This window comes from Poecilia latipinna, unplaced genomic scaffold (genome assembly GCF_001443285.1).
Source record: "Poecilia latipinna isolate Pla-1442-1.1 unplaced genomic scaffold, P_latipinna-1.0 Scaffold1366, whole genome shotgun sequence".
In the NCBI taxonomy this organism is placed as follows: Eukaryota; Metazoa; Chordata; class Actinopteri; order Cyprinodontiformes; family Poeciliidae; genus Poecilia; species Poecilia latipinna.
Window position 1 is genome coordinate 251,018 of NW_015113982.1, and position 14,323 is coordinate 265,340.

Here is a 14,323-nt window from a genome sequence, read left to right on the forward strand (position 1 = left end):
GGGGGGGGTGCCCACTTCACTCCTCCCCCCCGCGCCCCCCCCCCCCCCCCACACACACACACACACACACACCACGCAGATAACATTTTCTGGCTCAGCTGTGCATCATTGTGACACTGTGCGTGGAGGCAGCACATCAAACCAGCCAGATGCAACAGACGACATCCTGAACATTCACAGCGGCATCAATAAATAACGGTGATAATTCATTAACATAGTTATGCCAAACCCTCCGCTGGCTTTAGATTCATGCTAGAGAAATTCTTCCATTTAAGGCCGCAGTACGGTAAAGCCGCAATAAACATTCAGTCAGTCAGTTTCTACATCAGGCAATGTCTCGTTTATCATTGCTGCGGTCACACAGACTGCACCTGCATGTGTGAAATATGCTGCTTTTTTTTTTTTTACACAAAGTTACCAGATGATTTCATCTGAAAACCTTCCCTGAGAAATAAGGATGAAAACAGAGATGCTGGTGGGCTGGTAGTGCTTCCTGCAAGCTGTTAGCACGTCAAGATTCAAATACATTGTAGAAGCCTTCATAATGACCAACCCTGCATTCATAAGGCAGGAAATCAACTTGTAATTGGTACTTCAATGGATTTCACCTGATTGTTGCTTTTTACCTCTTCCTCGGTCTCAGCACGTCGTTCAAGAGGAGAGCAGCAAATGTCACGGTCGGACAGCGGATATGTGGTGTGGTTGCATGAGGGGTTGGTGCAACACCGCTGGATTGCGCACAGAGTAAAAAGCTTGTGTGGTCTAGTGGACCACATATCTAGAGACCACAGATTGAACAACTTCATTGAACAAGAAAGAAAGTTCTGCCCAGAAGGACATCGGGAGATATCTGACATGTTGGACTGTCTTGGCCTGATATTTCAGCATGTTGCTCTAGGCCCAAGACATTGTTTTTTGTATTTTCTGTTTGTTGCCATCATCATCTTTTCGTGGGAAGAAGGTGGCGACAGTGGTAAAAGTTTGTTCCACAATCCAAGGGCTGCCAGTTTGATCCCCACTCCGTCAACCTCTGTTGTTGAATCCTTGGGAAAGACATTTCACATGCTTTGCCTCCTGGTGGTGGTCAGAGGGCCCAGTGGCGCCGATTAATGGCAGCCTCTCTTCTGTCAGACTGCTCCATGGCTACAATTCAGTAGCTTGATACCATCAGTGTGTGAATGGGTGAATCACTGAATGTAGTGTGAAGTGCTTTGGGGTCCTCTGGACTTCATAAAATGAAATAAAAGTACAAGCCATTTACCATTTTCTCTGATAATCATTCTTTTATTCTGTCAAGCCGGCCATATTTGGCTCATGTTTGATTTTCAGAGGTTTTGACAGATTTTCCCCCCCTGACATCTGAAAGTTGGTGAGTTAAACCTGTCTGTGTGTGATGTGTTGCCTTTTCTACATGGCTGTACGCCACACACTGAACGATCAGACCTGTTACATCTATGATTTTTTTGTTGTCGTGTGGGATTCCAAGTAAGAGGGGTTTCAATGTTAGCACTTGCATTACATTCTGTGAACCAGACACTCAAGGACACCATGTGCGTTCATTTAGCATTCAGTCAGTGTCAAAGCAGCCCTACATAGCAAGACGTCTGTGACACTGGACTGTTGATCCCAATAAACCCCAATCAAAAGGGTATCAATTGAAGCGTAAAAATAGCATTTTCTGAAAAGGCAGTTGACGCATCATGCGCACTAATTACTACCCTCCACCCCCTTTCAAGTTTTTCTTCACGTAAAGAATAAACAATGTTAGACCGGTTGAAGGTTAATCAAGTTGGGTCTTGACAGCACCAGGTTGTTTTCAGAACAAAGTGCCAGAGAGTAATTGGCAAGCCCTTTCATCCCCTCTCCTCATTAAAGACCTTGAGTTCGTCTCTAATTGGGATGACCCAAACATGATCTGTGCACCGGGTCTCTCCAACAGTGAATCAATGAAGCTTGAAGTGGGTGCTATCCAGCACACACCACTAGTTAACACAAACACTGCCCCCCCAACTTCAAATCCTCTGCTTGCAGCAGAATAAAGACATCTCTGTCTCCAGTATTTGAGGGACAGTACAGTGTTTTGTTTTCTGTAAATTATGGAGGTGAGCCCGACTGTCAAAGTGGAAAAAAGCCTTGGTAATATACAAAAAATAATCCACCCTTTACTTTTTACTGCTGAACTAGTACATACTGACTGAGATTGCTTTCTTTATTTGCAGCTTCACCTTCCCTGCAGCTCTTGCTCATCGTCTTGCTCTCTTCTCCTTCCCTTTAGGCTCAGGCTCGTCCTTCCTTCTTGCAGCGGCTTATTTGCATTGTATCCACGAGAGAAGCAGGCAAAGAGAAGTTTTTAGCTCAAGGCATAAAGACGTGGGTTGATAAAAGTTTCCCCCACACACACACACTCACCGAGCCTGGACGAGCTTTGAAGTTCCCATAAATGGAGTTTTTTGTGGAAGTTCTTGGAGGAACTTCTAGATAGTAAACAGGCAAGTCTATGTGGTGGACCAGATCCCTGAGGGAGGTGGAGGGAGAGCCGGCTTGTTTACTGGTTGAAGTGTTTAACACGTCCTTGTTTATGTTGCTACTCTCTCCACATGCCCACTTGTTAATCTGAGTTTCCTTTGATGTAAGGAAGGAAAATGACAATTTATGCTAAATATGACAGCGTTAGACCTACTTAGAGGAGGCAACAATGAAATTAGCATTTGTTTATGCAAATGATTCTCAATACGAGCAAGGCTAAAAGGGAACACAGCAGCACACGTGTCACCAGTTTGAAGCGGCGAATGTGGTTCCATATAAATCTACCCAATGACGGAGCAGAACGTTTAGTAAAACTGATCTGAAAACATTCGGCTACACTGTTTTCTGAGAGCCAGTAAAGCTAATCTTACCTCCAATAAATGACTCTCTTGGTGTCTTCATTTAGTATAAGTCCTGATTAGTTGGTCCTAGAAACTAAAGCTAATGGCTAGTACAAGACAAGCCAAAGTAGACTTCTAAGATCTCAAACAGATCCAATCCCTCTAATGAATTCTTAAATTGCGTCCCTCATTGTAGCATTATGTAGGAGTGGCTCTGATATGTTTGCTCTGATTTTTGAAGGCTTTTCTTCATTTTTTGGGTTGAGTTGTTGCATGTTTTACGATTATTCCTTCTGGTTTTGGATGCTTTGCAGCTGGAAGGATTTTTTTGCACTTACTTTTATCTGTACAGTTGTTATAACGCATAACCGCAGTACATGCAGTGACAAGGTTTTTTTTTTTTTTAACAACTGGGAGCAGCTAACCAAAATCTCAAAAGTTCAAATAATACCTGAACTACGACCCTAGGTCTCACCCTAACCCAAGGGTCATATCCCCGACTCCCAATGTCTCTCTGCCCAACTTTCTAACCATACGGAAGATCTAAAGAGGGGAGGCAAAAGCAAAGGAGGTGGATTAGCAGTACTTATCAGGAACTGATGGTGTCAGCTATTGCTGTGAAATATCATCTGTGCTGCCTAGAAATTAAGTTGTCATGAGGCAGTCATACAGCAAACAGTCAGATTCATTGTCAAACTGACTGTTACCATAGATCCTTGCTGGCCACAGCATCACCGTCCACAATGATTCTTTGAAGACACTTGGATGATGTAAGTTACAACAATATTTGATTTCCCGTTCGGATAATATAAAGTATTTTTGAATTGAACTGAATTGAATCTCAAAAATGTCACTGCAGTTTATGGAAACCATCATGTTGCACAGGGTGGATGTGTAAGTGAGAGTTGGAGGTCCATCCATCTATCACTGATGATGGGAGACCATCATCAATGGTCTTCCTCCTTGAAACGTGTACTGAGAATCAGGATAAGTCTCTGATACAAAATGATCAGAAAAAGGAAACATACAGGCAGTATTCCATTTATCTTAATACTGCCTCACTTATCTAGCAGGTACGGACAAGAAGCACTGTATATGTTCCACTTCTCGGTACATGTTTCACACAGGAAGATAAATGGTGGCTCAGCGCCTCCTACCACTGTTTCCTGTGTAAGTAATGTTGGTTGACTGTAAATAACCACCCAATGCAACCATCACAATGGATTACAGTACTACATGTATGTGTATTTGACTTGCTGTTTTGTTTCAAATCATATTCCTCCACTGTTTGTATGTCAGTAATGTATTTGACTGGTCACACTGACTGTCATGGCACCTGATGACCAAACCTTAGATTGGGTCCATGGAGCGCAGGTCTTTGTTGTTTCTGTCAATACATATTAAAGCTCTTCCTAAATAAATAATCATGTTTTTCCCATGTAAAAATTGACAAAGCTTTGAAATATTCTATGATTTGTTGTAGCTAAATTTTATTGATTCCATAAAATCTGATAGTGTGAAGAATGTGTTTATATACATGTGTTCACAATGACTTGATTACATAGTTGAGATTACAGGCGATCAGTCATGACGTACTTATTATGGCCAGAATAAGCATTTGTGGAGACTTTTAGACTGAACCTAATAGATAATGGCAGCAAGGTCAACCATGGGTTAGCATTGGGAGAGTCGCATGAGCATCAAGGGTTAATTTGATTGGTTAATCTTTCTCAGCAGAATGGTTTACTCCAGAAAAGAGAGAGAACTGTCACAGTCAGTCATCAGAAAGGTTTCTAATATGAAACATTAAGAGCGCCATTGAACTTTCTGTTTGCCAACATTGCATCAGTGAAGTTTCTGAAGACTCTGTTTTCTTACACCACTAAGGACGACATGTATTTGAGTCTTGATTTAAAATAAATTCTACGGCTGAAGAGAGAAAACTCCAGGTTCTTTTTTCAATATGTAATAAAGATCCCTCTCTATGAAAAAGTAAATAATTCCTCATTCAGAGTAATTATTATAGATTGGTTTATGAACATTTACTAAGTATAACATGACTTGATATTGCTACGCCTTTTGACTCTTAGACAACCATTTTTCAGATCTTAATGTTAACTTTAATTAATAAGGATACAAAAAAATATTTAAACATCTTCCTGTTTAAATTTGGAGAAAAATTGAAAGAGGAAAATGCATCTGTGAATTTCAGTCAATTGCTCCAGGGCTCCACCGTGTTCCTGTACACCACAGTGTTACTCACAATCTTCCAACCCAGTAAAACCTCCAAGACAGCAGTCTGCTCATTTAATTACTGGCCCACTGTGATGTCATTTCATTATTGTGTTGCTTTTATGGCAGCAGCAGTGTGCTAAGATTTTCCTGTCTCAACACAGAGACACTGATGTCATGCCTGTAACAAAGATTAAAACTCAAGCTGCCATTTTAAATGTGGCGAGGCTTTCGTTCTTTTTATTTATCCAAAACAAACCAAGAAATCCAGCTTCCACTTCTTGAACTGGAGTTTGGCCCATTGAGTAAACTATTTCAGACATTTCAGATTAACACACATAAAGAAATGATAAAACTAGTTTAAATTATTACATGGATTTTAGTCCAGTTCCAGTTGCAAAGAAGCAATGATTTCTTATTTTTTCTAGACGAGGCCTTTGGTTTAAGGGAGCTATTTATATTTAATTGCTATGTTTTGCTTCCAAACAGACACGATTTTACTAAAATCATATGGAAAGAATTCAAACTAAGGTTTGTTTGTCTCCTACTGCATCTGGCAAAAATATTCATACCCCAAAAACTTTTTCTGCACCCCCCGCTCCTTTATGCCTAATGACAAAATGTAAATTAATTTTTTTATGGCTTTCTTCAATCAATGCCTTTCCCCTTGCTATTCTTCTAAGAGGTCTGGGTAGCTGTCATGTCAACAAACTGAGGTATTTTTGCTCAACTTTAAATACACATTTCTCTTCTGGTGATTTCTGAAGGCGATTGATGGCATTGGATTTTATTCAGTTGCCTTAGAATGAAAGGAGGTTGAACATGTAAGGTCTCCCACACTTTTTACATTTTCACTTGCAAAACCTTTTGAAATCTATGTCACAATTGTGTGGTACTTTGTGGTGTTGGTCTATATAGGAAGAACCAATTGCAGTTTTCTGACCGATCATCGATCTTTAAAAAGTCCGACCTGCTGAATCCGATTTTAGCCGATACTGATATTTTTGTCTGAAAAGTCACTAAATATTGCAACAAAGTTGATAAGTTGGCAAAAGTGGGGTGACTATTGTTAACAGTGGACGTTAGCAATAGTTAACATTATTTAGTTAATTCATTATTCAGTCCTCTCTCACAAACAAAAAAGGGGATAGTGGCTGGTTTTCAGACCTTTGCAAATAGATAAGTTGGTTCTAAAAGACCTTTTTCTCGTGTAAGTATCGGCCAATCGCCAATCACCCAAAATTAAGGAAATGGGAGCCGATTTACCAGTGAACTCCCAATCTATAGGATAACATTCCAATGAAATACATTGAAGCTTGAGGCTGTAACGTGACAAAGAAATAGGAATACTTTTCCATGCTGCTGCATGCTGCCCGAACAAAGTTTCAGTCCAACTATCCAGTAAGTAGTACAACGCAGAAATAAAGACTGAAGGCTTCTAGTCACCCAGCACAGAGAAGATTCTGAAGTCTTCTTGTACATTTCTATTGTAAGATTTGCACCACTCAGTGAAGATGCTCAAAGAGACGTACAATATGAAGTATCTTTAGCCCTAACCCCAACTTTTGATCTGCTACATATTATAATGAATTTTTTATTTTTAATGTTTGTTCTTGATCTCATTAAAATTCAGTGCTTTCAGCAAAGTAAAAGCTTCCTTTTAATGCTGTAAAGCGAATCTTAAGCAGTTCTGAAGCGTCATCATCAGGGATCTTCAAACTATTCCCCTCTGTCTCAACCACTCCACCCCCGTACACCCTCACATCTTTTACATCTTTGCTTTGCTTTCTCCTAGATTACCGAGTCACACAGTAGAGGGATTCTTAAAGTTCACGCACAGGACAGAAAGAGTTTAGAGGTTTTAATATCATCAGAACGGTGAGTTTTGAGCTTGATTACCCTACCTGAGTGTAGCTGCAAAGCAAGACAACAGACGCAGGGGTTTGGAGCAGCCATGCAGCAGTGTAGAATCTTGTGTTCACACAATGTGGCAAAGCAGGGATCAGAGGAAAACTCCTAAAAGTCAAACACACTCAAAGTGGATTGAGAAGGGGGCGCTGCTGCAACAAATCAGTCGTCAGCAGAGTACCAAAGAAGGGTTTCTAGAAGCAGAACCTGAAGTAATGAAGCACTTGAATCATGAAGACCAGTGCAAAAGCCCAAAGCAGGCAGTGACCACACTCTGGTCTGGACCTAAGCCTTTCAAATCAACAGAACGTTTACCGAGCCAAGTCATCTACCCCTAGACCGGGCACTGCTGTTTCAACTGGCAGAGCAAACGACGACCTATTTACGGCAATTGACAAAGGCGGGTTTATGCGACTGCCTCAAAGTGGACGGCAAGGCTAATATTTGGACATTGTCTTGTTTGATTTCTGTATTTGTTGAGTGTCATTTCTAAGCCACTCTGTTGCATTTTTAGCATCCAGGTCTGGGTGTGAGGCCCAGCGGTCAGACGCAGTCAGCGGTCTGCCGAGTGTGGAAAGAGCATCTCAACTGGAACAGGAAGAGTCTTCATTTCCAACAGACCAGAACATTTCCATTAAACACAAGGAAGAGGAAGGAAGTACACAGTAGGGCACGGTGCAAAGAAGAAGAGATTGGCCCCTACTCTAAAGTATAATGCAGTGTAATTAATATTCTTAACATAGTGTAATGTCATCATTGTTTTTCTGTGATGTTTGAAGTTTTCATGCTCCTTCATGCATTCTGTGGTGGGCTTCTATAATCACTGAAATCCGTTTTAAGGCATTGCTGACTTTTAGCATAGCTGTAAATGCAACATGCAAATCCAAACACAGCAGCTCCAGTAGATGGAGTGCAAAGCATCCACAGTATTGGGATGTACACGCCATTTGTGCGTTTATTTTACGTTGATTTTAAAGCACTGTCAAATGCTTTAAAATCAACGTCTGTATTTTGACAGCTATCAGGTTGTTGCTAAGCCTGTCAATTTTTCCATGATGTTTTCATTTGCCACCGATTTACTCACAGCACCATGTTGCGTCGGCACCCACGTTAGCAAGACTAATGTTTGGGTAAGGAGAGAGGGATACTGGTTCCGTTCCAACCCAACTAAGTGGTTTAACAAAGCCTGCCAGCTTGGAAATGTTCTTTGTCACCTCTTTGTTGCGTTTCTATTTTGCTTTATTTTCTATACTCCATTATGGTATTTTCTGTTGCCTGCCAACATGAGAAACAAATCATGTTTCTCATGTAACAATCCAAGGATCATTACTAATCCTTGGATTAGTAACAATCAAGCAATCATAATTGAAGTTGGCCAAAAGAAATCATACTTTGCGATGACACCATCAAAAATCTCTTAGAAAGTGATTAGACTCAGGGATTCACAAAATTATTCACAAAAATAAAAACAGTACCAAAGTCTAGAACATGAAATATTATTCTGCCAAGTATTTCAACTTCATAAACTGTATTTTTTTTTTCAAATATTTCATATAAGCTTTACGAATTATTCTGCAAATAAGACACATTTTAAGACACTGTGGACCATGAACAATGATAAAAACCTTCCTGAGCTTATGATTGTGTGCATTAGTTTCAAGGGGAAAATAAGAGTTTGTCTGGTGAATAATTGGCAAGACATTTTGAAATCTCACTGCAAATGACTGCAGTGAGACTGACCCAAAACTGGATGGCCCCAAAAGGTTACTATTGTCCCACCATGAAAGCTTTGAAAACATTTCCAAGATATGTAGGACATTTAACATCCATGACCTTAGGAGCAAAGAGGGGGACAGACCACCTAGAAATGCATTTCAATCCTGGTGGAGAAAAATATAACAGTTTAAAGTGAAACACTCGCATTAAAGTTTTTTTTTACCTTGGCCAGAGGCAGCTGGACTGGAGTGAAGACGGAAAGCGGACTGTGGAGAAACTACACAGAAACTTCCTCAGAACAATGTGATTCTGAAAGAGAGGAGAGGCAGAAAGAGATTAGGTCCATGTCTTTCTAACTTTTGATTGCCAAGTAATGAAACTATAAGCTTTTGCAACCAGAAAGGAACAGACTTAATTCTTAATTGGAGTGAAGGAGAAATCTCATAAGCAGCTCTCAACTGGGAACTTGAGAGAGAAAGAACCAACTGTAATAATATACAAAGACTGATCTGAACTTCAGCGCCAGTCCAGACATTCAGATCAGGAAGAGACCTTTGAATCACTTCTGCTGGGAGTGATGCAGAATAGTTCAGCCATAAACACCAGTAATCAGCCCGAATGAGCTTGAATTTGCTGCAGGAGACCATATAGTTGACTAGAAAAACTGGTTTTGAAGAGTCAAATTAGTCCCTCAATGAAAATACTTAAGACAAGCAGACACCAACAGTGGAGCCTCTGTTTTCTCTGACTTTGGTTAAAAACAGTTAAGCCTTTCCTTCCAAAGTGTTGCTATTTACTGTTAACCACATGGCCCCGAATAGCCTATGATGAGAGAAAAAAAAGGGGGGGAAAGAAACAAAACTTCTACTTCCATGGCAATATTGTTGCCTTAGAATATCACCTCATTTTAACTCTAGGTGATAAAATGAACCATGATGGTAAGGTGGAATATGAGACAGCAAGTTACAGAAATCCATCCATCCATCCATCCATCCATTTTCTGTACACCCTTGGGGTCAGGAGGGTTGCTGGTGCCTCTCCAGCTAACGTTTCGGGTGAGAGGCAGGGCACACCCTGGACAGGTCGCCAGACTGTTGCAGGGCAAGTTACAGAAATGATATTTCTATTCAATAAAACAGCAAAGAAATTAATAAAATGCTTTGAATAGAGAAAATTGTTCTCATAACCAGGAACAGGTTCAATATATATGCAACAGCTTTGCTTTTAAAAATTAGTCTTTCCATCTACAGGAAGTCTGTCAGCAGTTCCATCATGTCTGAAAAGGAACCGTCGCATCAGTTTACTGTCTGCCGTCTTAGACGGTAACCAGCTGGAGAGTCAGGATGTCTTCATACCTGATAGTTCACTAGACTCTGTTGGACTGGGGACCAAAATTGCAACATTTGTGTTATTTTCAGCTGGGACAGTTCACTTTCTCACTGCACTGTGTCAAACAAAACAAACCCTTTAAAAACCTGCCCACACCCTGCATTTGGTGCGGTGCTTCAGCAAGAACCACTGAAGGAAACAACACGAAAACCTCAGAAGACGACACAGAGCGTGACTTCCTTCTTCACAAAACGTAAAGAAAAATGGAGTGGTGTGAGATTTTAATGGTTGTAGCATTTCTCTTTTGTCTTTGGTAAAAGACCACAAGCCATTTATTTCTCTCACCAGAGTTAGACTCGTGTGTTTGTTTTGGCTGTATTTACCCAGAATGCCCTGCACCATAGTCCACTTCCTGCTTTTAGAGTGATCTCCATTCCGCTTGGCATTTTATGAATTTAAACTGCGGCAAAGTTCACTTTAGCTGAACCGAGACTGAAGTTTGTAGGCGAACCAGTGTTTACATTTTTTGGTCCACATCAGAGTTTGATTATGCTTTCACACCTCCACTTTCTAGGTAAACAAACTGGAGTTTGATTAAAGCAGACTAATGGTGTGAATGCACCATTGGTTTATTTCATCAGGGTAAATCCTGATTGGAACACCATAATCATATCTAAAACAAAATATTAAAATTGAGATACGTCTTGTTAAATCAAACGAATGGAGTGTTGGCCGAACAAAGAGCAGCTGAAGTTGGACATCCCCATTCCATCAATTGGGATTAACAAACAATTTTAAATCTGGGCAAAAAAAAAAGAAAAAAAAAAGAGATTTATTTATTAATTTACATGTTCTATAGAAATAGTTGGTGTAAGCAACAACTAACACCAAAACCTGCTACGGTCTCTTGCAAAAGTACTCAACTTGGTAGGGTGGTAAGTAGAACCCTATTGCTGAAAGAAAACCACAAGTACCTCAGTAGACCTATTAGCCAAGGAACACAGAAAACAACACAAGATGCTTTAGTCAGAGGCAGTTATAGTGACTCGGTTATATGTGATTGAGTAACTTTTTTGAGGGGAAAAAATACTTTTAAGATTAGTTTTACTACACCATAATAGTTAATTTGACTTGAGCATTATTATTATGAAGCATTGCTAATGTTACTAGAGTAAATTTTCCAGATAATCTACCCACTGTGTGTAACTTCACTGAATGAAGAACACAGTTATCCAAAAAGGCATGAGTCACAGATTCACACCTACATGTTCTGTTTATGTGAGACTTCCTGTTAAGGTATTTTCCCATACATATATATAAAAATCTGAAGACTGAGAGCTGTTTATACATGCTCTCGTTCAGTAGACAGAACTTGAGCTTTTCGTTGGTTGTCACGTAAATTCCCAGAGAAACACACTACAAAATGTGATACTGTTCACGTGCTATCAGTACATTTTACCACCTACCATGACAGCACAGCCTCAGCGGTTCAAAACTCTGAAAGGCTCGAAACCTTGGTGACCAAGTTCAAGGTGTGACCGCTTCGCACTCTTCTGCAAAGAGCCTGTCTGCATGCGTCGGATTTCCATCGAGTGAATCCAACAGGACTGCATCATTTACGAAAAGCAGAGACACAATGCTAAACGGACCGAGCTAGAAACTCTCCACCCGCCCTTGCATCGGGAAATGTTGTGCATTGGTGCTACATAGCAGTCCGGTCAGAGTCCGAACAATGTCAGAAAACAAGCCTCCGCTAACATATGTACCTCGGCACGACTCATGGCAGAGATGTATTCGGTTGCCGTGACATTAGTGGCTGAAGACGGAAGCGCTCTTTCATCCCACATGCTCCTTATTGTCTCAGCGGATCGTCACGGTGACAGAGTAACCATGACCTGATTACCTGTCCCCTGAAGCCTGTAATCACTAAAGCCAGCAGACAGGCGACGGCGGTCGGCTGACAGCGAGGATAATTGAAGCTGATGGAACATGCTGCCAGCCCAGCCAATGAAATATGAAAACTAAAAGCAGTGAAGAAGAACAAGAACAAGAAGAAGCAGAAGCAGAAGAAGAAGAAGTGATAAAGGCGGAAGCCTTCACTCGCAGTTACACATTTTTTTGAAAACGCGTTCTCACTAGAGGACGATATGGACTTAAGATTTTATCCTGATATTTTTGCAGTACTATTGTGACAACATTGAAAATTATTATTAAAAAACACATTTCTTTCTCTTTTTTTTTTACCGTAGGTAACTGTATGGCCGTGACTATGTAGTGCCACAAACACAAATATTGTTCTTGAAAAACTTTTCCAATTAAAACAGGCACCTTTTAGACACCACTCACTTAAAAAAGCTTCACACATTAACTGCACTTCATATGTTTTAAATTCTCGTGGAACAAAAAGTGGAGAAAATGGTAAATATAACACTTCCGGCCACACTGTCAGTTTTGTTTTTTTCTTATATTTACCCTGAAAAATTTTAATTTATGACAACGATAACTCAAAATTCTCATAAGGAGAGGAAATTTTTAACAATAAATTTGACTTGAGTACAATAAATGTTAACCGTTCCAACAGTTTGCAGTTTTTTTGGATAGACCGGAAGATGCACCATGTTTTAGAATGGAGATTTTTTATTTTTTTACTTGGGCATTCATGTCTCATCAAATATGATGTAATATAATTCCTTGGGCACTGAACTCTTCCTTCTTTTACTGTAAGACCAGCAATTTTTGACTATCAGTGATTTCATGTGCTTCATTATGAAGAGATTATAGCTCATATTGACACTTTTAAAAAATTTCACAAGTGGTTTAAAAGCTTCTCAAATCATAAATTGAGTGTTCAAAGAATTTGTAAATTAGGGCTGCAGCTAACGATTATTTTAGTAATCGATTATTCTGACAATTACTCAATTGTTCAGATAAAAAAAAATTGCAAATTCTACAGCTATTTTTATTTAACCTCTTAATCGATTTTTTGTTTGTTTGGTTTTTTTTATGAAATACATTACATGCAAAATCCATATTTATTTTGTACAGTTTTGGCTTAATTCCTGCTCTGAATACATTGTCTTTTCAGAAAATTTACTTTTTTCAGTCTCTATGCTATTATTTGATTCCTAAATTAGTTGGTGATTATTTCAATACTCAGTTAATCATGATTAACCTGATTAATCCGATTAATCGTTTCAGCCCTAATCCAAATATCAGCCGGTATTAATTGATGCAATGTTGTTCCCAAAGAAACAACATTTTGAAATTCTTGAATATTGCTTATATTTATAAAAAAAAATTAAACTAATTCAACTAGCAAGATTTGGGCCTCCTTTCTAAAGTCTGGTCCAGCTGTACAGGTTTGACCAGTCATTTAACATTTTGTACAAGAGCTGATCAAAAACAGTCCAGATTCATTTAAAGGGCCACTGTCATATTTTAGAGACATGAACTTCAATGTATGATACAAAAATAAAACATAAGCATTATGATTGTAGTAATTTTAGCAGAACTTTTTAACAGGAAGTAAGAGAGGGAGTGTGAGGCATGGATGCCACACTTAAGGAGGATTTTAGCCCTCAACATAACCATTTAGGGTTCGATTTCCCGCCCGGGAACCTTTAGTGCATTTTTGTCTCCCCATTCCAGATTTGTGTGAATAAACAAAACTAATCCCACACAAAATCTTAAAAAAAAATTAGGTGAGTACCATATCTGGATGATGTGTCTCCATCTGCATTATTTGTTTCACCATTCCTGTAAAGAGGACCTGGACTGTTTTTCTGTTTAAAAAATAACCTGAATATGTCAAGCGGATGTGTGGTTGCTTATTAGTGACAGAAAAAGAAAAAAGTGAACACTTTTTATAGATATCACTTATTCAGGAAATCTGGGGGAGTTCTGCGAAAAGTAAATGCACATAAGATAGATGGATTTCTACTTATCCACAAAACCTGAGGACAAAATCTGCTGGAGACCCCTTTTCCCACCAGATTATGAAACAGCTGGAATCTTAGATTTCAGGAATGTCAATACTATGACCCGAAAAGGCGTGACTGATTTTAATACAGCCAATGTTCTGCGATCCAAATGTAACTACTAACGGCTAATGTTACACTGCTAACGTCCTTTCACGACTGCTTTGGTCTTACTGTTTGTTACTCATTGCATATTTCTTTATTTGACGTCCTGGAAGGGAATTTAAATATTGACTACAACCCCTGGCAAAAAGTATGGAATCACCAGTGTTGGATGAGCAGTCATTCAGACAT

At 39.5% G+C, this 14,323-nt stretch overlaps 1 protein-coding gene across 2 annotated transcripts in view; it reads right to left on the minus strand.

Moving 5' to 3' along the window:
- The window catches only part of LOC106962071 (myocyte-specific enhancer factor 2A-like), a 60,445-nt gene that overhangs the window by 37,319 nt on the left and 8,803 nt on the right, over positions 1-14,323 (minus strand). For both annotated transcript variants that reach the window (XM_015056230.1, XM_015056231.1), the window contains one exon: positions 8,947-9,032. The gene's annotated coding sequence lies outside the window, so the exon portion shown is untranslated. The remainder of the gene's footprint in view (positions 1-8,946; positions 9,033-14,323) is intronic.